Below are 13,912 nucleotides of genomic sequence, written 5' to 3'. Positions count from 1 at the left end.
CGTGATGAAACAACATGTTTAGGAAGTTTTAATGGTGGTTCGTCTCCTTCGCTTGAAGAATTTTCTTGAGTATGCTTCTGGAAAGAACCTTAATTGGGTGCTGATACCTGTAGTTTATCTTCGAAAGCAAAACAACACGCCCACTCTCAGAAAACTGAAGTCGATAGACGACCGTACGCCAGTTTGTGGTCGTGTCGTGAATGAGGACCTCCACACCAGGGGCAGATGTTATTTAATTTAATCCTTACGTTAGTATCCGTGAACAGTGGATCAATAGGAAAAAATTATGTTTCGTCGTGTTCGTAGCCATTTCCCTCTACTATTGTAATAATTTTCGTAAATGTCTCTGAATCCATGAGCGCAAATAAATAGTGACTGCTCTCTATGAACTCAGCTCTTATTATTATGAACTCAGGTTGCAGGTTGCAGGTTTATCATGACAAATTCAAAGGTTTGGAGTTCCGGGCTACCCAAAGCCCATGCCTCGTATAAGTAATTGAGAAAGCTTATGAAGTGTTGTTCCATGAGTTGTATCCGAATCAGTAACTGTCGCATGCGGGATAGGTGTTCCGGAGCATGATTTGAAAAACCAACAAAACTGCGATGCAGGTCAAATGACCAGTAACAGAAATCGAAGAACGTCTGGTGGTGGAGGAGAATACAGATCGTAGATAGAAAGTAGGAGAATCCTCGTTGGCGGTTGGTAAGCCAATAACTTCAAAGTTGCGTGGTCCTCATAAGGGTGTGGTCCTGTGATCATAGTACCAGATCAAACTGGGTCAGAAGAACACGGCATAATTTTACCTTTAAATGAAGTCCACTAGAATTTCCAGTAAGAGTGTCATTTTGCTCAAGGTGCCAGTTAACTGAAATTGAGGCATCTTCTCCATGGCTGCTTGAAAAAATTCAGAAAAAGGAATCTCTCGAAAGAGTTGTAGTACTACTTTGAGCGAAGTATTGGAGTCTTCAGGGAGGTCCAGTGGTGACGGATGATGAGGTCGTTTTGCAACATTGGTTACATTAGCATAAGTTGGACTAGTCTCTGGACGTGACGACTTAACTGGAGTAGAGTCTTTCAAAAATGCAGGAAAATATTCTTGGGTTAGTTTCCCAGGAACTTGAGTACGACGTGCTTGAAAATGTTTAATAATACTACAACCTTTGAAATTTGCGTGGTGGCCTTTGCCACAATTAGCACATTGCTAGCTCTTCTCATTCTTGCGATGAGGGCACTGGTAGCTGAGATGAGATTCTGTACAATGCATACATTTTGGGGCGGCATAACGAAAAGATTGTGTATGCCCCAGTCGTTGACATCTAAATCATTGAATGTAAGTGTTAGCTCGGTATAGTTCCACTGAAAGTTTGTAAAATTCCAAATATTGGAGATCAAAGATAGCCTTGAAATTTGGAGTTTTCATTAGGGCTACTAGGAAAACTGGAATATGATTTTTATTTTTCCCCATTAGCTGTTGAGCGTTCACTACATCATAACCTCGGTTGGTCAAGGTCAAGGTCAAGGTATACATGGCTGGTTTGATAGTAGAGTTGATTCCCAGAACTACTCAAACTTCCTTACCTCACATATGTGTTGGATTCATATCTAGATGTAAGTCCAGAGCTTGGAGTTGAAGAATGAGCGGAGACAGCTGACGACTCATTAGTAAAGATGATAAGAATACGTTCCTTGACGATGACGAGAAGAATTTGGCTGACGCGAGGAATTGCAGGATGCTGGAGTAGGGGTACTCAAGCATTCTTGATCATGAGATGTTTAATGGTGGTCTTGGCATGCGGTATGAGTGTCCAGGTGGTTCCAGATGTCCAATATCTTGTATTATAGGTATCTTGAATTCCGAAGGCGAGTCCAAAATGTATGTGCTTCGATCGAAATAAGAGTCCTGAGATAGGGAAGATCCTGATCTTCATGAAGTTGTGCGATGCGAGCGTCTCGACTATGGCCGGTAATGATGCGTGCAGCTTTGTTCTGAACGATATGTAATTTGTTGAGGTGTGTTGGAGCAGCAATAGACCAACTTGATGTCCGTAAAGCATCATGGATGGAATGTACAACTTATTGAGGTGAACTCTAGTATGATGGTGAAATTGATGAGAGTGCAATAAGCTATAAATAGCTAGAAGTCGTTGTGTGGTTTTTGTTGTGATTGTTGAGAGATGATGTTGGAAAGTAAGCTTGCAATCGAGATAAATGTCGAGATAGCGGACTCCTGGTTGAGGGATGAGGCGTTGATGCTGGAGAGTTATGTTGAGTGCTGGATGAACTTGGCCTTTGAAAAAGTGAACTAATTTGGTTTTATTGGCATTAATTTTGATGTGCCATTTTCTAGCCCAATCAATCAGAAGATTCAAATGTCGCTAGAGCCAAATTTGAGCATAACGTAAATTGCGATGGAAGGTGAAGAGATCCGTGTCATCTGCAAATGTAGGCATCAGAGACTGAGGAATGGTGGTTATGTCCGTTGTATACAAGTTTTACAGACGAGGAGCCATGCAAGATCCCTGAGATACTCCAGCAGTAATTGGACGAGGCGTAGAAATTGCTGTAGAAAATTTCACTGAGAATGTATGTTGATGTAGATAAGAAGATATGATGTTGAAATATTGCGTTGGAAAGTGTTGAAGACGTAGTTTATACAATAATCCAGAGTGCCACACCTTATCAAAGGCTTTTTTCCATATCTAGAAATAGTCCAATGGAGTGCGCCTTATTGTTAAAATTATAACAGAGTCGTTCCACTAGGCGAAGAAATTGAGGTATAGTACTGAATCCGGAGCGAAAGACAAGCTGATGATCTGGAAGTAGATGATGGTCAAAGACAGGCTTTTGTAGTCGACGTTGTAGCAGATGTTCGATCACTTTACTAGGTACAACAGAAGGCTTATAGGACGATAGTTCTGTGGAAATTTGTGATCTTTTCCTGGTTTTGGAAGCACAATTATTCGAGCATGTTTCCAGGCTATGGGAAAGTGTCCAGTACGTATTATAGCATTGTATATATTACATATTTGAATGACCACCTTCTTTGGGGCGTTCTTCAGAGCAGATGCTGGTATTTGATCCGGGCCAGATGCCTTATGTGGGTTTAATGAACGTAGTAGTCGACTGATTTATTTCGGTGTGGTGAGGATTTCGAGCTCCAGCGGAGAGTCTGGAATATCCTGATGGTGTGAGTGATGAACTAATCTAATGGTGTCTTCATCATTGAGATTGGTATGAGGCGTGAATTGAAGTTCCAGTGTTTCTGTAAATGCTTCAGCCTTCTCTTCAGCGTAAAATATGAGGCCTTGGAACCATGAAGCTGTGTGTTGCGAGAACTAGGAATTTGAGAGAGCGATTTAGCCAGGAGCCAGAAGTCTCTGATGTTAGGTGTAAGTAAAACTATCTTTTTATCCTAGGCTTCAATATATAGACGATTGAGGCGTTTGGTGAGACGAGATTTCAACTTGTTGTACAGTTGCTGGAAGCAAGGATGGCTGCTGCGCTGCCAATTTTTCCTAGCCCAACATTCGAGATGAATTAATAGCCTCGTGCGGAGATTTTCACCAGAGGTATGAGTGAACGAGGAAGGTGAAGAGCTTGTAGGAATTTTGTAAGCACTACTTATGTGGGCGTTATGTTTTTTGAAATTGTTCCGTCAATATATGATGTTGTGTGCAACGGCGAGCGTAAATTAACCATAGAGTTTAATTGCTTGCGATAGAGATCCCAGTTAGTGCTCTGCCATGGTGGCGAAACAATATGTTGGATGGTGTCCATATGACTGAAGGTGACGTAAACCGGGTTATGGTCCGAGTCCAGAGCATTAACAGATTGCAGATGTGGAAAGATGTTTATGTTGTTGTAGAGCATCATATCTAACACATCTGGCATACCTCCATTCTGCATGAAATCTGTTGGTTCCTGTGACGCTAATGGTATGAGTTGAATCCGAGGTAGTGTTGCTGATTATGCGTTACCAGTTCGGTTGGAGCGACGAGAGTTCCAGGAGAGATGTTTAGCGTTAAGATCGCCAGCCATTATAACCCTCGGTCCCAGATTGCGGAGTGCTATGAGATCTTCTGAACGGAGAAGGGCTGCTGTAGGTCTATAGACTGACATGGTAATGACTGTTGATTGCGGTGCCAAACGTTGAATACCGGTAGACTCAATGGTAGTTTTTTTTTTTGTACAGTATCTGTAGGAGCCTTGAATTTGGTGATTCCTTGTCTAAGTTTAGCAAGAATTTTGGAGAAATGTAATCCTTTGAATAGGTCTAGAATTTCTTTAACAGTAAATTCAAAATCACTTGTTGTGCAAGGACCTGAAAAATCGAATCAGTTGTAGGAGACGTTGTGACTTTCTTAGCGTAGGTGGATGAATTGTTGGTAGTCAAGTTGGATGAAGAATCTGAGCATCTCTAGATGAAGGAGGCGTGATAGGTGTCTGGAGTACTTCATCAGGTGTTTCCTTTTTTGCCTTTTGGCGTGTTTCTCTTTGTTTTTTTAAAAGACAGCGCAACCTCTGTCATTAGCAGGGTGATACTCACTACAGTTACAGCAATATGCATCCTCATCTCAGTTTTTCTTTGTGCAGGTGGAAGTGAGATGCATATCTTTACATTTGAGACAACAAGGAGTCGCGTGACATGTTTACTGAACATGGCCCAATCGTTGACATCTAAAACATTGAAGAAATTCAGCAGATTTGTAGCGTTCAATTTTGACACGATAACTGAGAATATATTGGCAATTGTATATGGATTGTGCTTCTTTGCTTTTTTCCAATGAGACTAGGAAAAGACGAAGAAGAATGCGACTGCCATCAATTTTGCTTTACCTTGCGTTTGCGTAAACTTTATTACTGGAAATCCTTGATCTATTAAATCCTGGTATATGTCCTCAGTTGTGGTGTCAATAGGCAATTGACGTATTACATATTTGAAGGGTTGGTCGGTTGGTTCAGTGGCGTATGAGTAGCAACTCTGCTTACAGAATGTAATCAGGGTATCATAATCACCTTTGGTGCTGCATGTTAAGCGTATAAAGACTTGTGCTTGAAAGTAATTAGGTTCTTTCGCGAACCCCCACCAGGCTATTTGTGAGAAGGAATTTTTCTTTTACTCCATAAATGTACAGAGATTTGGGGTGTTAGAAGGGAACATCTTATTTTCACGATTGACGACCTTTTCAATTGTGTTTCCAGTTGTTGAGATATATCTGTTAGGTTCTCTGTGAGAGAATCAATGGCCTTGCTGAGGGAAGCAAATGTATTTTTGTTCTGAAAGTCAACTATAGATTGAATCCCGGCAGAGGGATTAATATGGCGACAACGGCAAGTCTTCTTAGGTTTATATTCCTTAAATGGGGCATCCTTAGTAGCATCTGTCTCCATTTCTTTAGATGATAAATCCGTATATTCAGCATTAGAGTGAATTTGGGCTACCATTTCGGTTTCAGTTTGATGCATATTTGAAGATGAGGTGTTGGATGCAGTCGATGCAGTTGATGAATGATTCGTATTGAAGTTTGGGATCTCGTAAGAGAGACGATCTTGACGTTTGTGAAGGAACAGGGGCAATAATGCCCAGAATTTCTTTAGAATATACTGTGATATTCAACGTGTGTTTGTCCGAGAGCAGAAATGTATATAATTTAGTTGATTTATTGAGTTTTTCTTTGTTCTTTTAATTTTCACGCCAAATTTGATGAACAGCGATATAGGTACTGCTCAGTGTGAACTCAGTTCTTATTATCTCAGTTGGTCATTAGCTTGTCTTTAAGGTGTTAGAGATCTGAGTTCCGGTTTCAATTGTGATCCCTTGCCTCTTAATTGAATGCTTGGTAATTGAAGTGAGAGCAATTGATTGAGATTCTAAAACACAACTGACGCAGTTTTAGTTGTGTTTTTTTCTGAGGTGGTGTGCTGTATGTTGGTAAGCCCTAGATGTTTTCACGGGAGTGGTTGAGGTTTGGCATCTGTTCTTCTAGGTAAGGCATTCCTGTGTCCTCGTGCAGTTGAGCGATTCGAGTATCTCTTGTGTGGCCGGTGATGATGCGGAGAGCATAATTTTGAATAATCTGGAATTTCCGTTTATGGATTTTCGCTGCGTGATGCCATGCAGGGTGAGCTTATTGTAGGATTGGTCTAATCATCTTCTGTAAATGTGCAGTTTGGTTGATAACTTGAATCCAGGTGAGTGGAGCAAGCAGGCAATTGCTTGGAGCCGGTTTTGTGCAGTGGTAGTAGTTTGTTGGAGATGTTGTTTAAATGTCAGTTTTTTTTTATCTAGGTAGATTCTCAGGTAGCGGATGCCGTCAGCTTGGGATAGCAAATGGTTGTTGAAGTAGAGGTTTACTTGCGGGGGATTTCTGTTCTCCGTGAAGCGGATTATAGTGGTTTTAGCCGGATTTATTCGGATTCTCCATTTGGTGGTCCAGTCTTTGAGGCGGTTGTGTTGGCGTTGCATACAGAGTTTGGCAAATTTGAGATTTCGATTCCTTGATATGAAGGCCGTGGTATAGGTGGTACATCTGCAGTGTAGAGGTTGTATAATATTGGTGAGAGGCTGGAACCTTGTGGAACTCCGGCTTTGATGTGATACTGTGCTGATAATGCTGCTCCTTGACGAACTTGGAAGTGACGATGATGCAGGAATAAGTCCACTAATGCTAAGTAAGATGGAAAGCCGAATCGTTGTTATTTGTAGAGGAGACCACCGTGCCAAACTCTATCAAAAGCTTTTTCAATATCGATAAATACGGCAAGTGCTTGTGATTTCTCGTTAAAAGTTTGAGTAATAGTTTCCACTATTCTGGTGAGCTGCAATGTTGTGCTGATATATTGAAAGAAGGCAAACTGATGTGATGGTAGAAGGTGACGGTTGCAAGCGATGTTGAGCAGTTTAGAACAAAGTAATCGTTCCATGACTTTCTCAATGTGGGATAGAAAACTGGTAGGGCGGTAATTGTGTGGAAATAGTGGGTTTTTCCTCGTTTTAGCAGCATGAATACTATGGCATTCTTCCAGGTGGGCGGGAAGTGACCAGACTTGAGCATAGCATTGAAACTTTTGGTGAGCATGATGCAGCATTTCCTGGGAGCGTGTTTTAATGAAGATGCGGTGATGTGATCTGCTTCAGTGGCCTTGGCTGGATTCGAGTCCTTCGTTGTACGTGGAACTTCACGAGTGCGCAGAGTTGATTCGGAGGAAGAGGTTCGGCTGGTAGTGGTTGACTGAGAAATCTATGGACTTGTCTGATTGTGCGTTCATCAACGGGTGATGCATTGGGTTGAAATTAATTGTGTAGTTGTGTGGCGAAGACATCAGCTTTATCCTGTTCGTCGAAAGAAAGTCTTGTTTGGCCATGCAAGGGTTGACGTCGTTGATGAGCCGGTTTTTCAAAAGCAAGAGAGAAGTTTCCAGAATTCCTTATTTGTTGTAGTTAAGGAGCATAGCTTAGAGTCCCATTGTTCGGTCTGGATGCGCGTAATATCTCGCAGAGCTTATATTGTGCGTAGTTGTACAGTCTCTTGAAGGCCGGAATATAGTGCTCTGCGATGGTGGTAAGGTAATACGAATGATGGTGTCCAGATGGCTGAAGGTGACGTAGACCGGGTTATGGTCCGTCTCCAGAGCATTAACAGATTCCAGATGTGGAAACATGATTACGTTGTTGTAGAGCATCATATCTAACATATCGGGCATCCCTTCATTTTGCGGGAAATATGTTGGTTCCTGTGGCGCTAATGAAATGCGTTGAATCCAAGGTAGTGCTACTGCTAATGCGTTACCAGTTTGGTTGGAGCGACAAGAGTTCCAGGAGAAATGTTTGGCGTTGAGATCGCCAGATATTATAAGTCTGGGTCCCAGATTGCGGAGTGCTATGAGATATTTTTAATGGGGCAGGGCTTCTTGAGGTCTATACACTGAAATGATGATGACTGGTGATTGCGGTGCCAAGAGTTGAATACCGGTAGCCTCAATGGTATGGAGATCTGGAAGTTGCAGTTGCCGTTGGGGAAGATGATTCTTAATGATAATAGCAGTAGCTCCTTTGTTTGTGTGAAGTTAATCGGTGCTAATGACGTCGTAGTTACGTAGAGTGAAGCGATTTGGTGCTATCAGCCATGTTTCTTTCATGAACAAAGTGTTGAAAGAGAATTTTCTGACGATTTAAGCCTTCGGCATTCAAAAAATATCATATGAATTTGTCTCCCGCGCTTAGTCTGAGCCATCATCAAAGATGTCCACTACTAAGTCCGTGAAGATTGTGATTTTGGCTATAGTATTTGTAGCTGTCTTGAATTTGGCGATGGCTTGTTAGAGTTTAGCAAGAATTTTGGAGAGATTTAATGCTTTGAATAGGTCCATAAGTTCCTTAACAGCAGATACCAAATCACTTGTACTGGAAGGAGACGGGGAAGTTGAATCAGTTGCAGGAGGCGTTGTGACTTTCTTAGCATAGGTGGATGAGTTGTTGGTAGTCAAGTTGGTTGTAGAGTCTTGAGCATCTCTAGATAAAGGGGACGTGATAGGTGTCTGGAGTACTTGACCAGATGTTTTTTTTTGCCCGTTTGGCGTCTTGATTTTTCTTTTTTAAAGACAATGCAACCTCTGTAATTTGCAGGTTGATTCTCACTACAGTTAAGCAGTATTCATCCTCATCTATGGTTTTCTTTGTGCAGGTGAAAGTGAGATGCATATATTTAGATTTGAGACATCGAAGAGTCGCGGGACATGTTTGCTGACCATGGCCCAATCGTTGACATCTAAAACATTGAAGAAATTCAGCAGATTTGTAGCGTTCAATTTTAACACAATAACTGAGAATGTATTGGCAATTGTATATGGATTGTACTTCTTTGCTTTTCTCCACTGAGACTAGAAAAAGACGAAGAAGAATGCGACTGCCATCAATTTTGCTTTTCCTTTCATTTGCGTAACTTTTATTACTGGAAATTCTTGATCTATTAAATCCTGGAATATGTCGTCAGTGGTGGTATCAATAGGCAGTTGACGTATTACAGCTTTGACAGGTTGGTCGGTTGTTCTAGTTTCAGTGGCGTATGAGTAGCAACTATGCTTATAGAATGTAATCAGGGTATCATTATCGTCTTTGGTGCTGCATGTGAAGCGTATAAAGACTTGTGCTTGAAAGTATTTAGGTTGGTTTTTCAAACCCCCGCCAGGCTATTTGTGAGACGGAATTTTTTCTTTACTCCATAAATGTGCAGACATTTGGGGGTGTTAGGAGGTAACTTCTTATTTGAACGATTGACGACTTTTTTGTGGTGTCTTCCATTTGTTGAGATGAATCTGTTATGCTCCTTGTGTTAGAATTAGTGGCTTTGCTCAGAAGAGCACATTTATTTTTGTTTTGAAAGTCAACTATAGATTGAATTCTTGCTGAGGGATTAATATGGCGACGACGGCAAGTCTTCTTAGGTTTAGGTTGCTTAAATGGGGCATCCTTAGTAGCATCTGTCTCCATTTCTTCAGATGATAAATCAGTATATTCAGTATTAGAGTCAACTTGGGTTATCATTTCGGTTTTAGTTTGATCCATATCTGAAAATGAGGTGTCGGATGCAGTCAGTGGGAATGAAGAATGAGATTTCATGTTGGGCAGAATGTACCCTAACATACTGTATTTGTACTGTAGTTTGGGATCTCGTAAGAGAGACGATCTTTAAGTTTGTGAAGGAACAGGGGCGGTAATGCCCAAAATTTCTTGAGATTTGCCTGTGATATTCAACGTGTATTTGTCCGAGAGCAGAAATTTATCAAATTTAGTTGATTTATTGAGTTTTTCTTTGTTCTTTTAATTTTCACGCTAAATTTGACGAACAGCAATATAGCTACTGAGGCTACATTAAGGTCCAGTGTGAACAATAATAGGACTATGCCGTTATTCAAGACATCTGTTCACACCAAAATCTCCAGTACGACACTCAAATCCGAAAGAAGACAGAAACCCTCATATTGGTAGCGTATTGTCAACAGAAGAATAATCAGTATGCCACAGATATCATACGGATAGATCTTCCGTTAAAACTTGCACTCAGAAAATTACCAGTCGATACTCCAATTCATGATATTGAATACGATCTCAGAGAACTAGGGTTCATTGTCCGAAACGTTACGCAATTAAGAGGGAAGAGTAAAAATTCAACTGAACGTGTCTATCTTCCTTTTTTTTCGTTCCATTGGAGAAAGATCAGAAAGCAAAAGGAATATTTACTAATTCCTATCTGTTAACTTAAAAAAAGTCAGACGCAACGCCAACAAAAAGAAGGAAAATTCGTCACCACCCGCTAAGGAAACAGAAAACGTGCGAATTACCTCTAATACAAACTCAGGAACCTCCAAGAACTTACGCTCAGCGCCTACAAAATCCAGCCTCTCCAGAAACCAACTGAATCAGCTCAAATGACATATAATCTGGAATTAAGGAACTCATACAATTTTTTAAGGGATTAAACATAGTAACGACAATACAGAAATAAAATAAGGCCCTCAAAAACTAAAAACAGCACCTGATGCGCTCACCAAATTACACATATAAATTGAAATTATAGCAGACATTTTCGATGATGGCAGTGAATAATAAACTGATACACCGTCATAACATTTATTAACCTGGAATGTCAATGGTATCTTTACACGACAAGAATTCACCTATTTGCTACATGAAGAGGATGTAGACGTTGCGTTAATTTAGGAAATAACATAACTGTGCTTTCAAAATTACAAATTACGATGTTCTTCGGCAAGACGGACTCACTCCGGGCGGTGGCCTCGCCATCGTAATCATAAAACATCTACCGTATAGTAAATTAAAACTTCCTCAGCTCCAATCAATTGAAGCAATGGGCAAAGCATGCAAAGCAATGACCTAAAGGCAAAGTATGCATTATGGAATGCCCGCATAGGAAATAGAACAGGCGATGCACTTGCAGCAGCTCTTCCCACAATTCAACTAATTCCTACGTCTCCAGAAGAATCCACGCATTTTCCGCTACATGGTGGTGCTCCAGATGTATTGAATATGATTTTGTGTAATGATATCTACTTCACGACAATGCCGGAAACAGTAAATGCCCTTTACTCAGATCATAACCCAGTCTACATTGAGTTTCATCATAACCATTTGCAGAATTGTCTTCACCACCATCCACAATCATAACAGATTGGGATCAGTACAAAACCATTCTCTCAGCCATAATAAACCTCCGCACACCACTGGATACTCCTACTGCTCTTGACTCAGCAGCTGAACAGCTCACAGCACAAATCTACAGTGTCTTCGCTATCACCACAAATAATATTGAAACTTATACACTCGACTATCCAGGGGAAGATCGTCGCACTGAATTCTTGGTAAAGTTGAAGAGATGGATTCGCAAACACTGGCACCGCACTTAACATCTAATCCTGAAAACCTTACATAACCACCTGACTAGAAAGGTACGTAAACGACTCTCTCGAATTAATCTTCGTCAATGGGAAGAGATACTGGTCAATCTAACAACACTGAAGCATGAATTTATGGCACTAGTACGTGCACTAAAAAGTTCTAGACCCTTTAGTCGAACACCGATCCATGGCCCCCAAGGGATTGTTTACTCTGATGATTCAAAGGCCTCTGTATTTGCTGAGATGCTCGATAATCAATTTACGTTAAATCCTGCTCCATACGATGAAAATAATATCACCCGTGCCCGTCGATTCTTAAGGCAACCACCACCTAAGGAACCAATCACTCCGGACTTGATCACCAACCCTAGAGAGATTCAACGCATTGCTCATAAACTTCGTCCCCGAAAAGCTGCAGGCCCAGATAACATACCACCAATGCCACTGAAACATGGCCCGCGAAAATTATTTGTTTTGTTATGCAAGATATTCAATGCCATGATTCGCATCGGCCACTTTCCTCAGATGTGGAAAGATGCCAAAATTTTTATGATACCAAAAGCCTGGAACGGCATTACATTTCTAAAAATTACCGTCCTATTAGTTTACTATGCCACTTGAGTAAAATTATGGAAACACTTCTCCAACGTAGGATTGTAAATCACCTATCGCAGAATCATATTTTACCTCATCACCAGTTTCCCTTCCGCCAAGGCTTCTGTGCTGTTTCCGAGCTTACCAGGCTAGAAGAAAAATCACGCATGGTTTTAGTAAAAAGAGACACACTCTAGGGACTTTCTTAGACGTCGAGAAGGCTTTTGATCGCGTATGGCATGCAGGACTAACATACAAGATATACTAGTTTCACCTACCATCAGCAATTACACTACTTCTCAGTTCGTACTTCAGCCATCGCAGCTTCAGAGTCAAAGTCAACAGGTCTTATTCTACCTCACACCCAATCCAAGCAGGAGTTCCACAAGGATCTTGTCTATCACCTGTATTGTATGCTCTCTACACAGCCGATCTTCCAACTTCGCCTTAGACAACAGTCGCCACATTCGCAGATGATACTGCTATATTTCCCCAAGAGCGTAATATCCGATATGCACAAGTTTCTCTTGAACATCATCTTACCGCCCTGGAACAATGGCTAGCCGAATGGCGCATTGCAACCAATGCAACCAAAACTGTTCTTGTACATTTCACCAGGAGAAGGAAATACCCGGAAATTCAGTTTCAAATGAATGGACAGTAGTTACAACCTCAACCCGGAGTAAAATATTTGGGAGTTTACCTGGACAGGAAACCAATAATCAGGACAATATTGCACGGCAGGCAGCGAAGTCTAAAACCACGTTCAACAACATCCATAGCATACAAAGCTCCCGACTTTTCCCTCATGCCTCACGCATCCGAACGTACAATATGATAGTCCGTGCTCAACCACTGTACGCAAATCCAGTCTGGGAGCATTAATCTAAGGCCAATCAGCTCATGCTTCAAAGTGTATAAAATGCAGCTGCCAGGATCATCACTGTATACTCTAAAGATACGCGCATTGATCAACTTCACGAAGACCTCGACCTCCCCTTCCTCCATGAAGTAATGCAACACCACTCCCACAAATTTTGGCGAAGATTACAGCTTTCGGAACACAAGGTACTCCAGCAGATGGGTCATCTTCAGCCAACAAGATACGCTTACAAAATGCCTAGTGCCATGTAAAAAAATTCAGTAAGACGCGACAGTTGCGTCTGATCTAACCACCACAGTTGCGTCACCAAGCCTCAGCGTCAATCATTTCAATTCCTATAAGAGGTAGGAGCTCACTTCCGTGAGCTCGAAACTCAATACCGTATAAATTGTCAAGATAACTGTGGACTGAGAACTGTGAATTCTACACATAATAAGAGCTTAGTTGAAACGCAACGGTAGCCTATATCGCTGCGTACCATAATTTGACGTGAAAGCAAAGAAATCAAAGAAAGTGTCAAAAATAATGATAAAATCACGAAAAATCTACAATTCGGGAAGACTCACCTTGAGTTTCATCGAAAAACACCTGCAAAACTACAACTTTATCTCAAATTGGAGGAAAATTCGGAAATCACTGGCATTACGGCCTCCCAGGCCCTACGTATATCACGTCCCCTGACACCGTCTGTTCTTGCTGCCGCGACTGAAACGCCACAATTCACAACATTTGGTTATACCATGAGCAATCAATACCCATACTGCCTGGATTCTGGAACATCATCTCTTCTGACACTACCAACCATGCACGAATAATGACCAATACCCGCCTCTTCAGCTTCCATCTGCACAGATCGAATCAGAATATATGGGTGTGAAATCTGTTTAGGCAAAGCTTCCATCCTTATTTTGTCGTTAGAACGTATAGTTCAGTTTCTACTTGGTTTGCACGGAAAATATATATGAAGTTTGTTTAATCTGAGAAGAAAACGAAAGCTTCCGCTAGTTTCCTGAAAAAAT

The sequence above is a fragment of the Thermobia domestica genome, chromosome 18 (genome assembly GCF_964235325.1).
Source record: "Thermobia domestica chromosome 18, izTheDome1.hap1.1, whole genome shotgun sequence".
Taxonomy (NCBI): Eukaryota; Metazoa; Arthropoda; class Insecta; order Zygentoma; family Lepismatidae; genus Thermobia; species Thermobia domestica.
This window is presented reverse-complemented; position numbering follows the sequence as displayed.